The sequence below is a fragment of the Canis lupus genome, chromosome 4 (genome assembly GCF_003254725.2).
Source record: "Canis lupus dingo isolate Sandy chromosome 4, ASM325472v2, whole genome shotgun sequence".
NCBI lineage: Eukaryota > Metazoa > Chordata > Mammalia > Carnivora > Canidae > Canis > Canis lupus.
In genome coordinates, this window is record NC_064246.1 from 13,615,415 (window position 1) to 13,639,287 (window position 23,873).

General features: G+C 35.8%; 2 long non-coding RNA genes across 3 annotated transcripts; one reads left to right on the top strand and one right to left on the bottom strand.

The window, feature by feature from the left end:
• Positions 1-70: 70 nt before the first annotated feature.
• Positions 71-19,535, bottom strand: LOC118354538 (uncharacterized). Of its 2 annotated transcripts, none has more exons than XR_007410115.1 (4): positions 17,451-19,535; positions 14,359-14,408; positions 9,142-9,272; positions 71-550 (listed from the first exon to the last, which is right to left on the bottom strand). It is a non-coding gene; the product is annotated as an uncharacterized LOC118354538 (long non-coding RNA). The 2 variants fall into 2 exon arrangements; XR_004815234.2 differs by lacking the exon at positions 71-550 and adding an exon at positions 2,100-2,331.
• On the top strand, positions 17,885-23,251 carry LOC118354537 (uncharacterized). The gene is made up of 2 exons (XR_004815232.2): positions 17,885-18,137; positions 21,349-23,251. It is a non-coding gene; the product is annotated as an uncharacterized LOC118354537 (long non-coding RNA).
• Positions 23,252-23,873: the final 622 nt, after the last annotated feature.

Here is a 23,873-nt window from a genome sequence, read left to right on the forward strand (position 1 = left end):
TATTTAGGATGATTTGATAGTTATCTAGCTATGTTCATGGGACTCTGCCACTCTGTTTCACCTTGTACCTTTTATTGTTAATAATTAGAAAGCTGGACAAAATATATGACACAATTGTTTTCAGATATCAAACACAATGCAGGACTGTGATTTTTGAAAGAAGATGAACAAATGAAGTAAATGGTACAATTGCCCTGGTTCTATGCCTGAAAACATTTTCAAGTTGTGGCACAGGGAGTAGAAATCCAAACAGCTCAGCAGTCTTGTTGAGTTGGATACTCAGAGATTGGAGTTAAGAAAGGCTGGCATGACTAGAATTCATGAGAGATATATGCAGGGAAATAGCCCCAGAAGTATGCTTATGTCTGTCATTGAGGCCTTGACTGAACAACCACCTGCATGTGCAAGAGTAACATTCATGAAGCAGGACAAAAAATAACTTCTGAGGAAAAAACAGTTTCTGCATAGGGGTGGGAGTTGTCAGCCAAATAACTCTCAGAATTTACACAGGACTTGGAATCATTTAAATCCCAAACTATGATAGAGAAACCTGTATGAATACAAAGAACATTCATTAAAGGTTTATAAAGAGAAAACTAGTCTAGACTCATGATCAAAAAGCTTAAAAACAAAACTTGAAAGGATGAAACTAATGTGCAAATTATTTAAATATCTTCAGGAACCAAATTCAACATTCATTAAAGAAATATAACAGACTCTAGCATTCCAAAAAAATAAAATCACAATGTCCAGGAATCAATAGAAAAATTTTTCAGCATGACAAGAATTAGAAAAGTTTAGTACATAACCAGGATAAAAATAAGTGAGGATATATCCAGTTTCTTATCTGACAGGTAAAGAGCTTGGAAGCTATCACTCTTATTCTCACAACAAAGCCAAGCAAACTGAAAGTTTTCCAAACTTGATGATATATACCAAACCGTAGATCCAGGAAGTTAGGAGAACATCAAGCAGGACAAATATTTAAAAAAAAAAGAAAACTTGGATATATCATATCTAATCTCAGAAAACCAAAGAAAAATGAAAATCTTGAAAGAATCCAGAGGAAATAATTCATTACCTGTAGAGAAGCAAAAATAATAATTATGTCAGATTTCTCTTCAGCAATCAAAAAAGCAACAGAAGTACAGAATGAAATACAGCGTTGGATGAAAAAAAAATCAAATGATACAAGAATGTTATATCCAGTGAAATTATTCTTTAAAAGTAAAGGAGAAATAAAACTTTTTCAGACAAGCCGAAATTGAGGGAAATCCAAGATCTCCCTTACTAGAAATGTTAAAAGAAATTCTTCAGAAGGAAGGCAAGTACTATATATAGGTCAGAAATTTGGATCTATATAAAGAAAAGAAAAGTGTTGGGAAAAAAGTAAAATAAAATCTTATATTTTTCTTATTTTTAATTGACCTAACAAATAATGGTTTGTTCAAATAATGATAGCAACAATATGTTTAGTGATTATAGCTTATAGATAAGTGAAGTGGGTGATGACAATGTTATAAAGGAGGAATTATATATACTCTGTTATAAGGCAATTATACTACCCATAAAATAGTAGTATTATTTGAAAGGAGACTTTCATTAATTGCAAATGTACACTGCAAATTCAACATCAGCCACTAAAAAAAAAAAGGGAAAAAGAAAATATAGTTAACATTGACAATTGATATTGTGGAGTTGATAGTCTATAAGAGAAACAGACAATAATCAAATAAAATATGTGGTATCTTGAATGACGATATTGCTGTGGTAGAGAATAAAGTTCTTTGTACATTTTGTTTGGGCTTTTATTCAAAGATACTAACCGTACCAAGGCACCTCTAAGACAAGTGGGAATTTAGAAAATGGACTGATAATATATGGTATTGTTAATTTTGTTAGATTTGATGATGGCGTTGTGGCTGCATTCCAAAGAAATAAAAGTAGTTGTCATTTAAAGATGTAGACTGAAATATTTGTGGGTAAGATAACATTGGGTTGCAAAAATTTGATAATTCTTGTTGTTGGATGATAAATATATGAGGCAGAATCTTTATACTATTTTATTTAATTTTATATGTATTTGAAAAATTCCTACAATAGATGGAAAGCAATAAATAGGAGTAGTGGATAGGTTGTGCAGTGAGTGTTGCAAGACCAAGTAGAGAAAGCACTAAGAAAATGACATTTTGACCAAAGTTAAAGAAGGTGGGGAAAGGAGTTTTGTGGATCTCTGAGGAAACAGACCTGGGCAGGATTAGGAGCTAGTGCAGAGGCCTGAGGTAGGAGTTTAAGAAGGGAGGAATCTATTCCAAAGAAAGCTGGACACAGCTGTAAATAAATAAAATATGGTCAAAGTTACCTTCCACTCAGCTTTATAGATAGTAATACTGTACCTTATTGTGTCTTATGCAACAGAATATTTTTGTATAGCATCATGATGCCAATTAAGCTGGGGTTGATGCCAATTAAGCTGAGGTATCATTTTGAGACCAATTATTCAGAATTTAAAGAAAAAGGAATTGAATTTGTAATTGAAATTGTAGACATCATGAGTTCTTTAAAACATCCAAATTATTGCAGCTTTTCAAATTAGAAATGAAAAGGCTACAGAAACATCCTATAGGTTTTTAGTTCTAATAAGTTAAACATCAACAGCAATTTTCCACAAAAAAACAAAATTTGAGGGAGCTCCTCCATAAGTTTTTAAAGGAGTGAAGGATTTGTAAAGCCAAAAACTGAATATGATACTACGAATTATTTCCAGATGTGACCAATTTTGTTGAAGTAAAATTAACATACAGTGTTATATAGTTTCAGGACTACGACATATTAATTCAACAATTCTATGTTACTCAGTGCTCATTGTGATAAGTATAGTCATTATCTGTCAGCATAGAGCATTATTAAAATATTATTGACTATATTCCCCATATCATACTTTTTATCTCTATGATATTTATTTTATAACTGGAGGTTTCTACTCTTAATCTCCTTTATCTATTTCACCCATCTCCCCTCCAACTCCCCTCTGACAACCAGTAGTTTATTCTCTATATTAGAGAGTGTGTTTGATTTTTTTTTCTTTTTTAGATTTCGCATACAAGTGAAATCATATGGTATTTTTCTTTCTCTGTCTGGCTTATTTCACTTAGCCTAATATGCTCTAGATCCATCCATGTTGTTACAGATGGCAAGATCTTCTTGTTTTTATGGCTGAGTATGGTTTTCCACAGTGACTACACAGTGGCTACACCAATATGCATTCCCACCAACAGTACATAAGGGTTTCTTTTTCTCCACATCCTCACCGATATTTATTTCTTGTCTTTTTGAATCTAGCCATTTCAATAGGTGTAAGGCGATCTGACTGTGGTTTTGGTTTGCATTTTTTCTGATGGTGAGTGATGCTGAGTACCTTTTCATGTGTCTGTTGGCCATTTGTATGTCTTTGAAAACATGTCTTCAGGTCATCTGCCCATTTTTTAATTGGATTATTTGTTTTTTTGGTATCGAGTTGTATAAGTTATTTGCATATTTTGCACATTAATTTCCTATTGGATATATCATTTACAAATATCTTCTCCCATTCAGTAGGCTACCTTTTTGTTTTGTTTCCTTTCCTTCACTGTGCAAAAGCTTTTTTATCTTGGTGTAGTGCTGATAGTTTATTATTGCTTTTAAGTTTTTTGCCTGAGGAGATTATATATAGAAAAATGTTGCTGAAGCCTATATGTAAGAATTTACTATCTTACGTTTTCTTCTAGGAGTTTTACGGTTTCAGGTTTCACATTTAGATCTTTAACCCATTTTGAGTTTATTTTTGTGTATGGCATGAGAAAGTAATTTAGTTTCATTCTTTGCATGTAGCTGTCCAGTGTCATTTATTGAACACATATACAATGGTCTTTTCCCCATTGTATATTCTTACTTACTTTGTCAAAATTAATTGATTATATAAGCATGGGTTTATTTCTAGGATCTGTTTTACTTCATTGACCTGTGTGCTTATTTTTATGCTAATATTATGCTATTTTGATTACTATAGCATTGTAGTATATCTTGAAATCTGGGATTGTGATATCCCAGCTTTGTTCTTTCTTAGGATTGCTTTGGCTATTTGTGATCTTTTGTAGTTCCATACAAATTTTCATTTTATTTGTTCTAGTTCTGTGAAAATGCTTCTGATATTTTGATAGTGCATTGAATACGTAGATTGCTTTGGGTTGTATGAACATTTTAATGATATTAATCTTCCAATGCACAAATATGAAATAATTTTTAACTTGTTTGGGTCATCTGGCATTTCTTTCACCAATGTTTTATAGTTTTCAGAGTATAGATCTTTCACCTCCTTCATTAAATTACTCCTAGGTATTTTATTAGTTTTGATGTGATTGTAAATGGGATTGTTTTCTTAATTTCTCATTCTGCTACTTTGTTTTTAATATATAGAAATGCAGCAGATTTCTGCATATTAATTATGTATCTTGCAACTTTACTGAATTTATTTATCAATTATAATATTTGTGGATTCTTTAGGGTTTCCTGTATATAGTATCATGTCATCTGCAAATAATGATAGTTCTACTTCTTTGCCAATTTGGAAGCTATCTATCTATTTATTTATTTATTATTTGTTTGTTTATTTATTTATTTATTTATTTTTCTTGTCTGATTGTTGCAGCTGGGACTTCCAGTACTATGTTGAGTAAAAGTGATGAGAATGCACATCTTTGATTTGTTTCTGATCTTAGAGGAAAAACTTTCAGTTTTTCAGCAATGACCATGATGTTTGCAGTGGATTTTTCATATGTGGCCTTTATTATGTTGAGGTATGTTCCCTCTAAATCCACTTTTTCCGGAGTTTTTATAATGAATGGATATTTTATTTTGTGGAATGCTCTTTATGCATCTATTGAGATAATCCTCTTTTTAAAATCTTTCTTTGATAATGTGATTTATCACATTGGATGATTTGCAAATACTGAACTACACTTGCATCCCTGGAACAAATCTAAATTGATTGTGGTGAATGCTTTTTAACGTATAGTTGAATTTAATTTGATAATATTTTGTTGAGGATTTTTGCATGTATATTCATCAGAGATACTAGCCTGGAATTTTTGTTTTTGTTTTTGTCTTGTCTTTAGTATCTTTGTCTTTTTTAGTATCTTTAGTATCTATGAGGTAATGATAACCTCATAGAATGAATTTGGAAGTTTTCCTTCCTCTTCTGTTTTTTGGAATAGCTTGAGAAGAATAGGTATTAACTCTTTTTTAAATGTTTGGTAGAATTAATCTGTGAAGCCATCTCATCCTGATCTTCAGTGGGTTTTTTGTTTACTGATTCAATATCATCACTAGTAATTGGTCTGTTCAAATTTTCTATTTCTTCTTGTTTCAGTTTTGGAAGATTATATATTTCTAGGAATTTGTCCATTTCTTGTAGGTTGTTTAATTTATTGGCATGTATTTTTTTATAATATTCTCCTATAAAACTTACTATTTCTGTGGTATCAGTTGTTATTTCTCCTTTTCCATTTCTGATATTATATATTTGAGTTCTTTCTCTTTTTTCCTTGATGAGTCTGGCTAAAAGGTTATCAATTTTGTTGATCAAAGAACCATCGCCTGGTGTCACTGACCTTTTTTTTTTTTTTTTTGTCACTGACCTTTTAAATTGTTTTTATTTTCTATTTTATTTATTTATGCTTTAATATTGCCTTCCTTATTCTAGCTTTGGGCTTTATTCTTTTTCTGACCCTTTTAGATGTAAGTTTAGGGTGTTTATTTGAGATTTTTCTCATTTCTTGAGCTAGGTCTGTATTGCTATAAATTTCCCTCTTAGAAAACCTTTTGCTGTGTCCCAAAGACTTTAGAGCATTATATTTTTATTTTCATTTGTTTCCATGTATGTTTTAATTTCCTCTTTGATATCTTGGTTGACCCATTCACTGTTTAGTAACATATTAGTTAGCCTTCTTATATTTGTGTTCTTTCCAGATTTTTTTTTCTTGTAATTGATTTCTAGTTTCATAACATTGTGGCTGGAAAAGATGCTTTATATGATTTTAATTTTTTGGACCTGGGTTTTGATTATTCCAGTCCAATAAGATGGTTTTCAGTGACTTGAGGGACTTTGACCAAATTTAGCTTTCTTTGTTGTCATTGTGGGTGTTTAAAATGTATTTATTTGTTGTTAATTTTTCTTTTTCATTTACTCTTCATTTTCCCATTTGTTCTTGTCTTTTTAATTTTCTTTTTCTTCTTTTTTTTTCCTACTTATATTTTCTCAGTCTTTTCTTTTAAAATTTAGTTTGTATTTATTTTGTCTATTTTTATTTTTTTTGGCATTTTGTTTTGATTCCATTAAAAGATCAGTTTGTCAGATGGGCTTTATTTATTTATTTATTTTTTAATTTTTATTTATTTATGATAGTCACACAGAGAGAGGGAGAGAGAGGCAGAGACACAGGCAGAGGGCGAAGCAGGCTCCATGCACCGGGAGCCCGACGTGGGATTCGATCCCGGGTCTCCAGGATCGCGCCCTGGGCCAAAGGCAGGCGCCAAACCGCTGCGCCACCCAGGGATCCCTTAGATGGGCTTTAGAAGTGATTTTTTTAAAGTGAATTGGACAAAGCTTCTCATCAACTTACCTCAATTTTAATCTGATTTCTTGGTACCTTCAAGATTAGTTTAGCAGTAAGTTCATAATGTTGCCAGGCCTCTCTTTCATATCTACTGAGAAGGAGACCTGCATTCCAACTACTGACTCCTTGAGATTATCAGTAATGGTAACTACATAAAGAAGAAATTAGTCTAACACGTCTTGACTCAAAAAGAGGTGTCTGAGAAAGTCATTGATGAAACTCAGTGGAACTCCTTCAGTAGTGTATAAGAGAAAGAGGCCTGAGCAAATTTTGTCAGTGTCTGATATACAGAACTGCCACCAAAAATGTATTGCTTGTAGATACTTTCTGTGACAGCCCCTCCTCCCATGCTGGCCTAGAACTCTTCCAGGTTCAAAAGTACACCAAGGATCTAAGGTATATGTATAGAGCTGTAGTCGTCCTATATATACTGTTCAGGGAATCCCTGCCTTTTGATAGACAGAACTTCAAGAAGCTACAGGAGTGGATACGGAGCAGAATATATCATATTCCATTCTACTTGCCCATGGAATATGGAAACCTGGTCAAGAAATTTTTCATTCTTAATTTTAGTAAAGAGAGTCACTTTAAAACAAATAATGAAGGCTCAGTTGATAAATGTGTGGGACATGAAGAAGAACTATAGCCCTACACTTCCTGACTACAACAACCCCTAGTGGGTGGTATTCATGGGTTGGCAATATAAAGAGATGCAGGGCTCACTGATGGGCCAAAAGTACTATAAAATAATGGCCTTCTGTCTCCTGGCCTGTAAGAGGTATGAGTTGGAGGCCTGAATCATTACTTTAATGAATGAGGGACTTTGACCTCTCTGTATCCTGAATTCTTTGCCCTTTTTTTCTTCCCAGAACCGGATATTCTCTACAAGCTGCTGTGCAAGGGATATTTGCCCCTCTTTTCAGGAGCTTATGTTTCTTCCATGTTTGTGGGGGAGAAGAGATAGTTTTATAGAAAATAAAAAATTCAAATGAGAAAAAAATTAGTAAAAATTAATAGACTAAAAAATTATAGAAATTATAAAATTGCCAAACAACAATGTTAAAATGCCCACTATGAGTATGCCCCATATGCTCAAGTATTTAGAAGAAACATAGGGCATGGTCAGGTGATGAATGGAAGATATAAAAGAGAAATCAAAATGACTTTTAAGGTGAAAAATATCTGAAATGAAAATTTCACTAGGTGGTATTAACACTAAATTAGTTACTGCAGAGGAAATGATCAATGAATGTGAAGAAATAGCAACAAATATTAGCCAAAGAGAAGCACAGAGAGAAAGAATGTTGAAAGCAGTAAACAGAGCTTCAGAACCAATGTTGAAAGCAGTAAACAGAGCCTTGTTCAGGGTTAACAAGTGATCTAACAAAACTGTAAGTAGAATCTCAGAAGGAGAGAAGAGAAAAAAAAGGACAAAAATATATTGAAGAAATAATGACAAAAAATGTTCCATATTAGATGCGAACTATTAACTCATAGATTTAAGAAGGTAAATAGACACCACTCAGGAAACACACACACATACACACACCTCAAAGTACACCATAATTGAATTGCAGAGCATCAGTTAGAGAGAAATCTTAAAAGCAGCTAGAGATAAGAGACAAATTATATAAAGGGACTAATGATAAGAAATATCACCTACTTTTTGTGAGAATCGACATAAGCCAGAAGGGAGTGGTACAACATCTTTAAAATGCTAAAATTAAAGTGTCAATGTAGGATTTTATATTCACTAAAACTGTTCTTCACAAACGAAGGTAAAATAAAGACCTTTCCAGAAACACCAAAGCTGAGCATATTTATTGCCAGAAGACCTTAACTATAAGAAATGTTAAAGTATGGGTTTTTTTCAGGCTGAAATAATATGCCTAAAATTTGGATCTATACAAAAGAATGAAAATGTTGAAAGTGGTAAATACTTGAATATACATATGACTTTTAACCCATTGTTTCAAAATCTTTTAATGGAATGCAGTATTTAAAGCAAAATTAACAACACTATAATGGGGTGGTCATAATTTTTGTAGAAGTAAATTGATTTACTACATTAGCACAGAGTATTCAATGGGCATTTCATAGTTCACTGCTGCAATGTTTTTACATTATATGTGAAGTGGGATGATATTTGAAAGTAAACTTTGATGAGTAAAAATGCATTTGTAAACTATAGAGCCAACCAGCCTAAAATATAAAAATAAAACAAAGAGCTAATTAATAAACAGTAGAGATAAAGTCATAAAACATACCCAACCTTAAAAAGGGCAGAAAAGGGGTAAAAGATATAAGGAACAGAAGGAATAAATGCAAAATATATAACAAGATGGTAGATTTACACCAAACCTATTAATAGCTACATTCAACTTAAATATTCTGAACATTCCTGTTTAAAGGCAGAAATTGTCAAACTGGATAAAGATGAGATCCAAAAATATGCGTCTATAGGAAATACAGTGGATTAAACGTCTACCTTTGGCTCAGGTCATGATATTGGAGTCCTGGGATTGAGTCTGGCATTGGGCTTCCTGCTCAGCTCGGAGTCTGCTTCTCCCTCTCCTTTTGCCCCACTCATGCTCTCTCTCTCAGATAAAAATATAAAATCTTTTTAAAAAGATAGATATTGGTTAAAAGCGAAAGAACACAAAAAGATATAGCATGCAAGCAGTATAAGAAATATAAATTAGCTATATTATTAGACAAAGATAACTTCAGAACAAAGAATCATAAGAGATAAAGGCGAATTTATAATAATGAACAAATGCACTTATGTGAAAGCTTAATAATGTGTGGACCTAATAATAAATATACAAAATGCATGGAGTAAAAAGTGATAGAATCGGAAGGAATAAATTGACAAATCTATAATAATAGTAGGAGATTTCTAAACTCCCTTCTTTTTAGAACAATTAGAAACAATGATAGTTATTTAGAACACAAATGCTATCAGCTAGCTTTACCTAATTGAATGTATGGAACACATATGGAACACTTCACCCAGCTGCAGGAGAATACATATTCTTTAAAGTGCACATTGAACATTCTTTAAGGTAGGCTCTATTCTGGACCATAGAATAAACCTCAACTAACCAAAAGATTTTAAAATTAACCTAGAAATAAATAACAAAAAAGCTATCTGGGAAATCCCCAAATACTTGAAAATGAAGCTATACATTTCTAGTTAACTTATAAAGGAAGAAATCAAAGGGAAATTAGATCATATTTTTAACTGAATGAAAACTCAGCATATCAAAATTAGTGAGATGCAGTTAAAGCACTGCTGAAAGTGAAATTTATGTCTTTAAAAGCTTATATTGAAAAAGAGGTCTAAAATCAATTGTTTAAGTTTCCACTTGAAGAATGTAGGAAAAGAATAAAGCAAACTCAAAGTAGGCAAAAAGAAGGAAATGGTGAAGAGAAAAAAAATCAATGAAGATCCTAGAGAAAGGTTTAGTGAATTCTGAGAGTAGTCACAACTTATATTGCCTTTAAGTTCTTTATTGTTGCTATTCTTGTCTGTCTCTAGCACATGCTAAGACTACATCTTGGTCTCCACAGTCATGGAGACCTGACGGAAAGGTCTGTTACCAAAGCAGAGGCAAAATGACTCAGTGTTAGGCAATAGTGGCTGGACAGAAAATGATTTCAAGATGGTAAGAGGAAATCTGTGAAGGAACAGACCAGTAGCATGAGGCCAACTGGTTGGCTGTGATAGTGAGCCACAATTAGGATATATATGAGAATCATACTAAGTTTTTCTAGAGTTTCCTAGAGACATGTGGGCAAGGAAACCTGGAAAAAAATGGGCCTTCTACAGTCAGTTAGGATCAGGACTTTGAGATTTAAGAATTAAGGAAATATATTACCTCATAGGCTATTTAAGTTTGGAATATTTGAGCCAATGATTTTGGTAAAGCTATTTTCTCTTTTCTCTATGGTTAAGAATGGGTATTACTAGAAGTTTTCACTGTGAGGAAATGGTAATGTTCTTAATTCAGGAAGAGAATTGGTTGATGAGACATGAGAGTTCAAGGGGGAAGCTATAAGTAATGATGTAGATGGCCTAGGATGTCTCAACCATATGCTGCCATACAGGAACCAATATGTTAGATTTTGGCCACTTTTAAGTAGTGGGGACTCCTACTAGAACCCCAGTCTTCTGATTTCTCATACAATACCTTTCCCATTTATTGTGATTTTTTGAATTTTACTGATTAAAGTATATAGTAAATCAAATCATTGGGAAGTCATTTACTTAGCAAATATTTATTGAATATTTTCAAAGTGCCATGCACTGTTTTAAGTTTTTGAGACACAAGAATGAAAAAGAGAGACATCCTCTTGGCTTTCATGGTACATAGTATGAGGGTAGATAGAAACATACACTTGTTAAAAAGTAAATGGAGAAGATATTTTCAGTGCTATCAAGGGGAAAATATGTTGTGATTGAGTGACTGGCAGAGAAGTGAGAATGACATTAGACAGAGTGGTCAGGAAAGGCCTCTTTGTACAGTGGCATCTTAGTTGATGTTAAATGGTGTGAAGACAGCCCTCTGTGTGAAGAACCTTCCAGTTAGAGAAAAGGACAAGTCTCCAAGCTGGAATATGCTGTCTGTTTGCAGCTGGATCTGTCTAGAAAAAGTAGCCACAAATAGCAAAGAGGCTCTATGGGTGATCCAAGAGAACTATTTCTGGTTCTCCTTCCACCACCATTTAACTCTCGTCTTTATTTTTTTTTTTCACCTGTTAAAGGGTCATAATCAGTGTCTCTTCTGTTCCCCAAACATACAAGATAGCCAGAAACATTGAATAATATCACTTATGTGAAAGCAACCCAAAAATCTGAAAGGAATTCTCCAGCCAGCAGGAGGTTAGGATTAGAACAACCACTGAGAGCTGGAGAGTTGCCTGATCCCCACAGAGGCCATATGATCCCCTACTAAAACTTTCTTCACTCTGGCTCATTTGCTTGCATGTGCTAGGAAATTTAAATAAATAAACAAATAAATAAATAAGTAAATAAATAATAAGTTGGCCTCTGCCCTTCCTCAGGATTAGGGTATTAGGGTTAGTTTAAGAAAACAGGTTAGGGCCTGTGAAAGGAAAATGCTAGGGGAGAGTAGAATGTATTTCAATGTTACATTATACCTTGGAACAGTGGGGAGTAAGAGACCTTCTCACTTGTCAATATAGTTTAGCACAAAACCATGCTGTATTTAGGCTTGTGCCCAATCCCAGAACCACATTCTCCCTGAAATGAGGTGAATGCTTTAGGGATATGTTCAAATTACTTCCATCAGGGCAAAGCCAATAAATGCATTAGGGAGCTTTAAAAAAAAGCTTTTCTCTTGTTTAAGAGGAAGATAAATAATTACATTTGAGTTTATGACCCTGGTTTTTAGGACAAATTTTAAAGCCAGTTTCCAGCCCCACAGTGCTGCAACATGAGTGTGTGCGTGTGTGCGCGCGCGCACACACACACACACACACACACACACACACACACACACTGGTATTTTGAGGATGCCAGCCTGTTTTTCATCCAAGATGATTCCAGCTCAATGAAACAGAACAGGAAGGGAACAGTTTCCAGAAGACAGAGGTACACCAAAAGGAATCCACTACTTTGGGAGAATTGAAGAAAGGTTAGTGAATTTCACAGACGGTCTACAACTCTTCATGAATAATCTATGAAAGAACTAAAAATAGGAAAGCCTTCCATGATGCTATTTATGAGGTAATAATAGAACATGCATGTAGATCGCTTACTGGGGACATCTCAGGCAGTCTGAATGGTTATCTCATTAAAAGAAGTACTTGGTATCTGTAGATATGTAGATGGAGGTATAGTTCCTACTGAATGATGTAATTTATGAAACTTAATGTAGCCTCCTTAATATAAATCTTTTAGAATGATGGTAGCAGGGATCCCTGGGTGGCGCAGCGGTTTGGCGCCTGCCTTTGGCCCAGGGCACGATCCTGGAGACCCGGGATCGAATCCCACGTCGGGCTCCCGGTGCATGGAGCCTGCTTCTCCCTCTGCCTGTGTCTCTGCCTCTCTCTCTCTCTCTCTCTCTCTCTGTGACTATCATAAAATAAATTAAAAAAAATTAAAAAAAAAAAAAAGAATGATGGTAGCAATCCTATCTCCCCACCATCTATGAAATATCCTAGGGCCATATTTAGATGGGTGACAGGCAGCAAGCTGAGCTAGTTTTTAAAACTAGTTCCTTTCCTCAGAAGTTTTCATGCCTATTTAGGGCAGAGGTGACAAATCTGTAGAAGAGCCTTCAATGAACATTTCTGTTGCTTTTGGCCCCTCTCCACCCCCATTTAAGAAGATTGGATTCATAGCCAACATTTAAAAACTCAGATAACTTGAATGTCCAACTTCTCTTAAGATATGGGATGACCTAGCAACACTAGACTCGTCTTCTTACATAGCTACATTTATTTAACATTGAGTAGCAACTCCCCTTTAGACAGGACATGTTGGTTTTTTCCCCTAGGTCTTCACCTGGTCCACTTATATCTTCCTCCATTTGATTTTTAACCCCTTATGTGGAGACATCATGTATGCTTGTCTCCTTATCACCACTCTTATTGCTCTATGAGGCAAAGTTTGGCACATACAGCATATCTATATCTTGTAAGTAGTTTGTATTCTATAATTCAGTTGCAGGTAAGCTTTTTGGAACTAACCATTTATCCATAGAAAAAATACTAATTCAATTTTACAAATATTAATTGAAGTCCTATCAAATGCAAATCACTATACAAGGTACGTGGTAAGGAGGGTAATTAGAACAAAATATATGGTTCTTGCTCCCAAAAAGTCCAGGAAGGGCCTTTAATATTTGTTTAATATATAGTGCATTTGAAATGAAAACATAGTGGAAATATAATTTGCAATTACTTGCTAGGTAAAAAAAGTTGCATGTTGCATGTTTTATTCTAAAACCTGCTTCCTGTGGATAAGCAAAGATAATAAGAAGTGGATGTTGACAGTTGTCAGTATTCTGAAGGAAAACATTGAGAAACTGTTAGAAATTTAGAGGTAAATGATACTTGTTCCCTTGACATTTTTAGGTTTTGAACCATTATATTATTTTTCTATTTAGGAAGAGGCAAAATGTAGAGTGAAAGGAGAAGAGACAGGTGTATAGGGAAATAGAAAAGGGAAAGCGAAAAGAAAGAGAAAGATTATTTTTTCATCTTTACAAAGGCTGTGAAAGCTAGATTGCTGAGTTGGAACTAATGAGGAGAGGAGATGCACTTGTGTGTGGAATCCTGATCTGACTATTGATGAAGACTGATAAAGACACTTCTCTTACCAAAGCCAATGTCTTTCACATTGGGAATTCTAAAGATCAGTTGTCAGTCTTCATGTTCTACTTAATTTATCAGAACTATTTAACGCAGGTGATCATTCCATCCTTCTAGAAATACTTTGGCTTGAAGGACACCATACAATCTTGGTTTTTCCTACCTTATTGGCTACTCCTTTGCACTTCTACAGATTCTCCTGATTCCCCCAATCTCAATGGTAGAATGATCCCAACACTTAATGATCGAGCTCCTTTGCTTTTCTATCTACTCGTACCAACTTAGAGGTCTCATCTGCCTCATGGCTTTAAATACCACCCACATACTAATCATCCTTGAATACATACCTCAGCCAAATACATACCTCAAATACATATTCCAGATTGGTCGAGTTTTAATATCTCCACTTGGTATCTAATAAATAGAGATCTCAATTTTAACATGCACAAAAGCCAATTCTTCATTTTTCTTCTCCAAGTTGCTCCTCCCTCAGTTTCTCCTTCTTAAATAATGCAAAGGCCATCCACTTGGGTTCAGGGAAAAACCATTTAGAATCATCCTTCACTTGTCTATTTCCCTCACCCTACATTTAATCTGTTTGCAAATAATTTTTGACCTGAAAAATCCAAATTCATACAACTTATCACTTATATCATTATCATCTTGGTATAAGCCATCATTATCTCCCTCTTGGGTAATAGCAACTTAAGGCTCCCATTCTTATCTCACCAATGGTCTATCTTCAACAGAGACCAGATAAATTATTTTAAAATATAAGATCATATCCATCCTCTGTTCAAAATCCTCTAATGGCTCCCCATTTCACTAAGAGCAGAATTCCAAGTCCTTACAGTGATCTCTAAACCTACAAAATCTGGTAGCTCATTACTTTCTGAGCTCACTTCCAACAACTTCGCCTTCCTCTCTAGATTGCAGTCCTATTTGTCTTTTTCCCATTTGAACATTTCAGAGATGCCCACTGACTGTGGTCCTTTTCATTTACTTTTTTTCCTGCTTAGAATGTTAATATCACAGATACATGCTTCAGTCCTTTGCTCAAAAGTTAAAACTTCTCATGGAGACCTTTCCAAAACATGTTATTCAAAACCAGACCTCTATGTAGAAGCTAGACACCTCCAATCCCTCTAACTTCTCTATTTTTCTCCGTAGAAATTATCACCATACATACTGTAACTTCTACTTGCTTGCTTTTTAAGAGCCCTACACTGAAATGTAAATAGATCTTTGTTTGGCTATGTTTCCTCAGCTATACTTTTCAGTCTCATGACTTATTTATTTTATAACTGTAAGTTTGTACTTCTTAATCCCCCTTAATTTATTTTATCCTTTCCTCTGGCAACCACCAATTTGTTCTCTGTATTTATGGAACTTTTTCTATTTTTTGTTTGCTTGTTATTTTGTTTTGTTATTTAGATTCCACATACAAATAAAATCATATGGCATTTGTTTTTCTCTCTCAGACTTATTTCACTTAGAATAATACCCTCTAGGTCCATCCATGCTGTTGTGAATGGCAATTCTTCATTCTTTTTTATGGCTGAATAATATTCCATTGTACATACACAGTATATCTTCTTTATGCATTCATTTATTTGGACACTTTGGTTGATTCTGTATTTTGGCTATTATAAATGCAGCAATAAATATAGGGGTGCATATATCTTTTCAAATTAGTGTTTTCACTTCCTTTTGGTAAGTACGCAATAGTGGAATTAATGGATCATATAGTATTTCTATTTTAAAATTTTTAGGAACCCCCATACTGTTTTCCATACTAGTTGCATCAATTTGCATTCCCACCAACAATGCATGAGTGTTCCCTTTATTCTACATCTTTGTCAACATTTTTTATTTCTTTTCTTTTCTTTTCTTTATTTTTATTCTAATTTATTCTAATTTATCACTATTCTTACTGTTGTGAGGTGATATTTCATTATGGTTTTGATTTCCCTGATGATGAGTGATGTTGAGCACCTTTTGGTGTGTCTATTGGCTATCTGCCTTCTTTAGGAAAATGTCTATTCAAGTCCTTTGCCCATTTTTAATTTTTTTTTAATTTAAAATTTTAATTTGGTGTTGAGCTGTATAAGTTCTTTATATAATTTGGATATTAACCCCTTATTGTATATATCACTTGCAAATATCTTTCCCATTCAGATTACCTTTTAATTTTGTTGATAGTTTCCTTCACTGTGCAAAAACTTTTTAGTTTGATATAGTCCCAGTTGTTTATTTTTATTTTGTTCCCTTTGTCTTGGGAAACAGATCTGGAAAAATACTTCTAAGGCCTGTGTCCAGGAGTTTACTGCCCATGTTTTCTTTTAGAGGTTTTATGGTTTCAGGCCTTACATTTAAGTCTTCAATCCATTGTGAGTTTATATTTGTGTGTGGTATAAGAAAGTAGTCCAGATTCATTGTTTTGCATGTAGCTACTGAGTTTTTGAAGGAAGACATTTTTGTCTGTTTTACTTATTGTGTCCTTCTCATACCCAGGGTAATGCAAAGTATGGGCTCAACAAGTAGCTATTTAATGAATGAATAAAAAGTAATGGTGCAACTAATTATTTTATCAGATAGCAACCTTGTTCAAACACCAGGTGGCATCTAGCACCACCGTTCCAAGATAGTTTCATAGACCATCATTTAGGAGAGGAGGTGAGAAGTACAGGGCAGTTTATGGTTCAAATAAACCTATTTGACCTTTTTCCTTCTTTATCACCGAATCATATGCCATCCTCCATTCCCTCCCCACCCTCACCATGGGGCCATATGTATAAGTTGGAGGGAGGGGTACTGATAAAATAGTGGAGTGTGGCATGGGAGTCTGGCCACCTGCCCATATAGCTTACTGGTGCCTTCTGTACTTTCTCATACCTGATACCAAAAGTAACACATCCATTTTAACGATGAATTGCTGCTGAGTCCTCTGAACCTTATGCCTTGATGGGTTTGGAAATCCAGGTCCTGATGGGAAGCTAGGGCCACTGATCAATTGGTGTTCCATGATCTGATATTCTATTCCAGCCAGGAATGAATAGCATATTTTTTTAAGTGGCCAAGAAATCTCTTCAGTAGATAGAATGAGCCTTGCTATCAAAATATACCTAGAAGTCTGTAATATCATTCTCATATTAGAGCTCACCATAAACTCTACACATCTATTGTCAACACAGATACCTCTAATACCATAAGGTCTGCTAGGTCTCATGCCCCAAATAGAATGACTGCTTGCACTACAATTTGGGCCTGTTGCAGATCTCTTTCCTGTTCTGGGATTCATTCAAAGCCATAAGTCTTCTGTGTCTCTCAGTAAATGGGTGGAAGCAGTATTCCAAAGTGTGGAATATGTTGTATCCAGAACCTAAAAAGGCCTACCACACATTGTGCTTCCTTCATATTGATGGAGGTTATGAGACGCTGTGATTTGTCACTCACTTTGGAGAGGATGTCCCAGCATACAGTCTTGGCTGGAAGGAGAGTAAGAAGGCTGTTTCTTAGTCTTCCACTTGGTTTTTCTTATAATAGCTCTTAACCTACAGACTAAAGGAGATGTGTATAGGTCCTAACAACTACCAAGAATATTTATTCCAATTATACACCCAGAGACTAGGGAAATGATGATGGAGTAGGTCCATGGTCCTCAGTGGACCCATAGTGGGCAGGTATGGACCAGAACTCCACTTATTGCATGTACCCATTTAGCCCCACTAAAATAGAGGTCCATTGAGATGCTTTGATAAAGATGTCAATTTGGACTCTGTCCTACAGTTCTCATCCAAATATTTGGATATTTCTTTTTCAAGTATGAAGTTATTTGAGTAAATGGACAGAGATCCCTTATGTAATAATCATTACCAAGCAACCTTTCATGGTGTTATGGAATTCTTTTTCCTGGAGACATGACATTTCCATCAGCCAGTGTATTCCAGGACTGAGAAAGGCTCAGGTCTGGATATCGGACAAGTTTGTGAATCTTTATTGAGATGTCCACCTCTAGCCTCTTGATCATCCATCCTTAATTTCTTTTCATTGTACATCTTGAGCAATACTTTCAAAGGCTGCCCATTTATCATGACATTTGGAGTACCGTGTTCTATTAACCATTTCCATGGTTCTTTAGAGGTCAGCTTCCTTGATTACTACTTTGACCTTACTATTTATTAAGATAATTGTGTTCCCCTTGCTTTTTTCAGTTAAGTGGGTTATTTTCAGTGGGTTGAGTTACCTATATCTTTTATATGAGGATCCTCTCATGTCCATTGTTATTGGGGAGCCTAATTCTTTAGCAGAATCTCTCATTGCACTGGAAGACCAAAGACAGCTGTCACTGAGCTTACTGATGCTAGTGCCCATCTTACTGGAATGTCACTTAACACTTTGGTAAATGGATTGCTCTCTAGGCCCTTTCTTAGAACATTATAAATGGGTTGGTTTTATGGATTATGTATTATATGTTATCTAGCAGCCTCACTTCTCTGAATCTTTTGATTACTGTCTTTGCCATCTGTCTCAATTCTACTTCATTAGGTGTGGGCTATTGCTTTGTCCAAGCTTCTAAGAATCATCCTAGCAACATATTAGCACTGTCTTCTGGGGTCCTTGATGGGGTGTAAATCTTGGATCACAAGAGACTGCTCACATATTGACAAACTCATCCCTTTCCAACTTCACATTCTGTTCTCCTTGATACAGCATACCCAGGATGCATGTAAACTATCCTGGCTCCTGCTGAGAAATGTTGACTAGGTGGTACAGCTTCTTTGATATATAGTTTTTAAGTTCCTTTAGCAGGTTAACTATCACTGATGGATTGTTATAACTTTCTCCATGAACTGGTGGCCAGGAGAAAATGTGGAGCAGATCATAAAGGGTATAGGTTATTTTGGAAGTACAAAAGCATCTGTACCATATATGAGCAAAAGTGGAATGAGGAGTGCAAGACTTTAAAGAGAGAGGAGTGGACTACTTTTGAATAGCTAGAGGATTCAGGGCAGTCTGAACGTCTCCAAAGGTTCAAGTTTTCCTAATGCATCAACCAACATGTTCCCATCTCAAGTCTCCATGTCCTACTCCTTCCCAACCAGAACACTGCCTATATTTTAAAAAACAACCTGGTATGGAGAAGTCAGCTCTCTCTGCAGCTCTGTCTGGGTTCGATCTGCAGTTTTCCTGTCCTCTGGTTGCAGGAGATGAGTCTTTTTTATATTACTGGCAAGGCCCTTAGCGTCTTGTACCACCTTATGTTGGCAGTATTTTACCCTTGGGGTTTCATTTCCATCTCAGTTCTCCATTAGTGGGATTTTAAATAGTTGCACCATAACTGTACACTAGTAATGGGATTCTCATCTTGGAGCTAGGTGATGATCCAGCTTGTAAATTCCATTTTATAGTTGTCATCCTAGAATCATATTTGGCAGCAATTGTCCCAGGTTGGCTTCCTCAGGTGACTGAGACTGAAATTTGCATCAGGAAGTTAACTGAAGAGTGCTTTTAATAATAACAGCTGTGATGAGTGAGAGTTGCTGGACTGGGCAAAGGGAGAAGTTGAATTGTGACATAGTTTCAAGAAGGGCCTCAGTTGATTCTATGTTGATATCTGGAACTGTGATGTTCTTCACAGTTGTTCTAAGTGAGTCAAGAGCCTTAGTACTCTAGCACCACCAGTCACTGGATGCAGAAACCTCCAGGAAGGGGGATGTGTATTCTTTCAGCTTAGAGTAATTCCTGGGGAGGAACTCAGTTGTGAGCTATTAGCAGTCTGTACTCCTGGAAGCTGGAGAAATGGGTTTGTCAGTCTTAAAAGAGTATTTGGGCAGTGGACCACAAAGTTCACCATCGTTACCAATAGAGATATGTTGAATTAATGATTGAATGGTCTTTTTGTGGTTACAAACCTCTGGAATGTAGATTCCTTTTGGGTTATTATGTAGCAATTAGAATAGCACCTTCCATATAATAGTTGATTGGTCATTATGTGTTCATTGAATATATGAAAGAATAAATTTTAGGTCTCTTGACTATTCTAGGTCCTAGTCAATACTTTGGAGATTTTAACTGTAATCCCTCTGCATTATGGTTTTATAAAATTTGTCATCCCCACAAAGAAGGATGATGTGGGTTACTCTTTGTGTGGAACAGTGACTGGGAAGGTCACTTTGAGATATGATGATGTGAGTGGGTACTACCTTAGCCCAATTGAATTGCAGCTATGACTTTAAACCATGATGTAGAACCCACTCGAGCCTAGTGGATGTCAATTCATTGGCATGCATGGGCTTAGATAGAGGCTGAGTCTTGTGTGCTGTGGAAATGGGTATTAGCTTCATTCTGAATACTTAAGAGCATACCAGACATGCTTAAAAATTCTTTCTTGGAAACAGATTGTTGGTAAGTGCCTTATTTCCTCTCTAAATACATAGTTTGTCACCACATGCATTAATTCTTCATTAAATGATGTCAACATTCTACTCAGTAGAAATAATTGTACCCTTTTCTTAGGTGCAATTATCCTGATGAAAGTAATTAGTCAACACAGCTACTTAAGAAGGAGCCCTGCATTTGGAAGAGATTCAACTTATATGTACCATGTGGTAGGGATTTAGCTTGGCACTGGATTCAACTTGGCAACATGCACAACTTCACAGAGGGCTCCTTGGTTGTTTTTTTCTCTCTTCCCCATAAAGGTGATGTCCCAGGAAAATCCATTGCAAAGAAAACATACTTACATGTATTAAGACCAAAAGTGTATCTGTTGTTCTGACAAAAATTATTTGTATGCAGTATCTTTTAAATCCACATAACAAAATAGGATTCTAATTTTGCTTTATTCTCTCCTGCCTGACTGCCAACTCACTGGACCATCAGCTAATATTGTACATACTCATAAGTCTCTCCCTTGCCATCAACTATGCATTTAGAGTTTGGATTTTGCTAATACAAATAGAGGAAAGCAACTCTTTAATGATATGATATCTGAAGCAATTTGTGAGGGTGGAGAGTTCCTATCAAATTTTAAACTCTTTAAATTATTCTTGAACAGTTTCTTTCTGAGTAAACAGGTAAAGAAATTATTTCAAAGACTCTCAAATATCCACTGCTAAATTTTCCAGGGGTGATGGTAATCTTGATAAGGATTTGTGTTGCACAGGTGTTTGCATTGGTCAAAATTTAGTGAATGATCACTTTATTTCAAAGGCAAAGACTTGAAACAAATATTGAATTCTAATGATATGGATGCAAAGTATTTATGGAGAAAGTTACCAATGCCTGAAATTCAACTTGAAATGCATGAAAAATAATATGAGTTATTCCTCTACCTTTCCCCATTCAACAGATATCCACATCTTCTGGTGCAATGCCAAGCCACATCCCCAAGACATGATGATGAAGGTTGGAGTAAATAAATTTGGCCGTATTGGTCACCTGGTCACTAGGGCTGCTTCTAACTCTGGCAAAGAGGCTATTTTCACCATCAGTAACCCCTTCATTGACCCCAACTACATGGTCTACGTACTCCAGTATGATTCCAACCACAGCAAATTCAATGGCAATGTCAAGATTGAGCACAGGAAACTTGTCATCAGTGGAAGACTTATCTCCATCTTCCAGGAGTGAGGTTCTGCCAATATCAAATGGGGTGATGCTAGTGCTAAATATGTTGTGGAACCCACTGGAGTCTTCACTATCACTGAGAAGGCTAGAGCTCACTTGAAGGGTGGGGCCAAGATGATCATCATCTCTGCCCTTTCTGCTGACACCTCCATGTTTGTGATGGTTGTGAACCATGAGAAGTATGACAACTCCCTCAAGATTGTCAGCAATGTCTCCTGCACCACCAACTGCTTAGCCCCTCTAGCCAAGGTCATCCATGACAACTTTGGCGCCATAGAGGGACCCATGATCACAATCTATGCCATTACTGGCACCCAGAAAATGTGGATGGCCTCTTTGGGAAGCTGTGGCATCATAGCCAAGGGGCTTCCCAGAACACCATTCCTGCTTCTACTGGAGCCACCAGGGCTATATCAAGGTCATCCCTGAGCTTAATGGGAAGCTCACTGGCATAGCCTTCTTTGTCCCCACCGCCAACATGTCAGTCCTGGATCTGATCTGCTGCCTGGAGAAAGCTGCCAAATATAATAACATCAGGAAGAAGCTGAAGAAGGCATCAGAGGGCCCCTTCAAAGGCACCCTATTGTACACTGAAGACCAAGTTGTCTCCTGCAATTTTAACAATAACACCTGCTCTTCCACTTTCAGTGCTCGAGCTTGTTTTTCTCTCAATGACCACTTGTCAAGTTTATTTCCTGGTATGACAATGAATTTGACTACGGCAACTGGGTGGTGGAACTTATGGTCCACATGGCCTCTCAGAAATAAGAGCTCTGTGGACCACTAACCCCAGCAAGATAAAGAGGAAGAGAGAGTTCCTTAGCTGCTGGGGAGTCCTTGTCCCAACTTATCTCCCAACACACTGAGAATCTCCCAACCACCACATAGTTTCCATTCCAGACCCCCTGAAGAGGGGGAGGAATTTAGGGAATCCTACCTTATCATGTGCCATTAATAAAGTATACAGTACCCAGCCAAAAAAATAATATGAATTGCTGGATGTATATAGGGATGGATAGACAGTTATATGATAAATCAAGTAGAACAAGATGTTAATAGTAGAATCTAGGTCAAAGGTAGAGCGTGTTCCATGAAAAATTATTAAATTTTTCTAAATGGGGGGACAATTCAATTTATCCAGTATTTATTGAGTATCTCTCTTGGCAAAGTTTGGTGCTGGGTATGAGATTTCATTAAGATTCCATGCTTAGCAATCTCCCTCTACTCTTAAGTATGGCTAAGTGCAGCAGCTCTAACCTCTCTCTTTAATTCCAGTTCCAGCAGGAAGAATATAGGCAAATGTATCCCAACACTTTGGGATTCATGGATCGATTTATTTGGGCCACCCTTCCTTCCTTCCTCCCTCCCTGCCTCACTCCATCCATGTATCCATACATCAGTCTGTAGTCTATTTTTCTGTTTGGCATGAAGCATTTCAATAGTGTTTAAGAATTCTACAATCAAGAAGCTTCAAATGTAATGGCAATCTCCGCATGAAGTCACTATTCTTGCAAGTTCCACTCTGACCTTGTTTATTCATACTTTCAGATACAATCACTTCAAAATGAGGGATGTGATGTAAGATATATGAAAATATACTTGTGTGCATCTGGAAAACTTCAAAAGTAGCATTTTAAAAAATTTTCCTGGTAATTTCTAAAGCCACAAAATATTCCAGTCACAAATAAAAAACCAAGGCTTTCCTGTGGGAAACTTTAGAGAAAACCTAACAAAACTTTCCCCAATTGGAGTAAACCATTAAATACTTAAAAGCATTTTAGTAGCATATAAAACCAAACCAAGTCCTCCGAAAATCATGAGGCCAAATCAAATAAGATTTAAAAAGTCCCAACTGAATGCATCTCACCCAGGTCCTGCCAAGGGAGTTACTGCTCCCTCCAGAGCTGTCTCCTTTTTTTTATTGGTTTTAATTAAGTTTTACAGAATAAATTAGTTCACCATATTTGAATCACATTTGCACACAGCGATGAAAAGTTCTTCTTTCTCCCTTCCAAATCAGGGCTTTACTGCGGAAAAAGCAATCTGTGTGATGCAACCACGACTGAAGCTCCAGTCAATAAAAAAGTTCAATGAAGTGAGAGGGAGAGGAAATAGGAAAAGGAACCAAAGAGGAGGAAGCAGAAGCAAAGGAAGCAAATGGAAAACAGGAAGGGGAAGGAAAAAACTAGGGAAAGTAGATGAAGCCATAGGTAGGCAATGAGTTGGTACTCTTAGTTAGAACCAAAT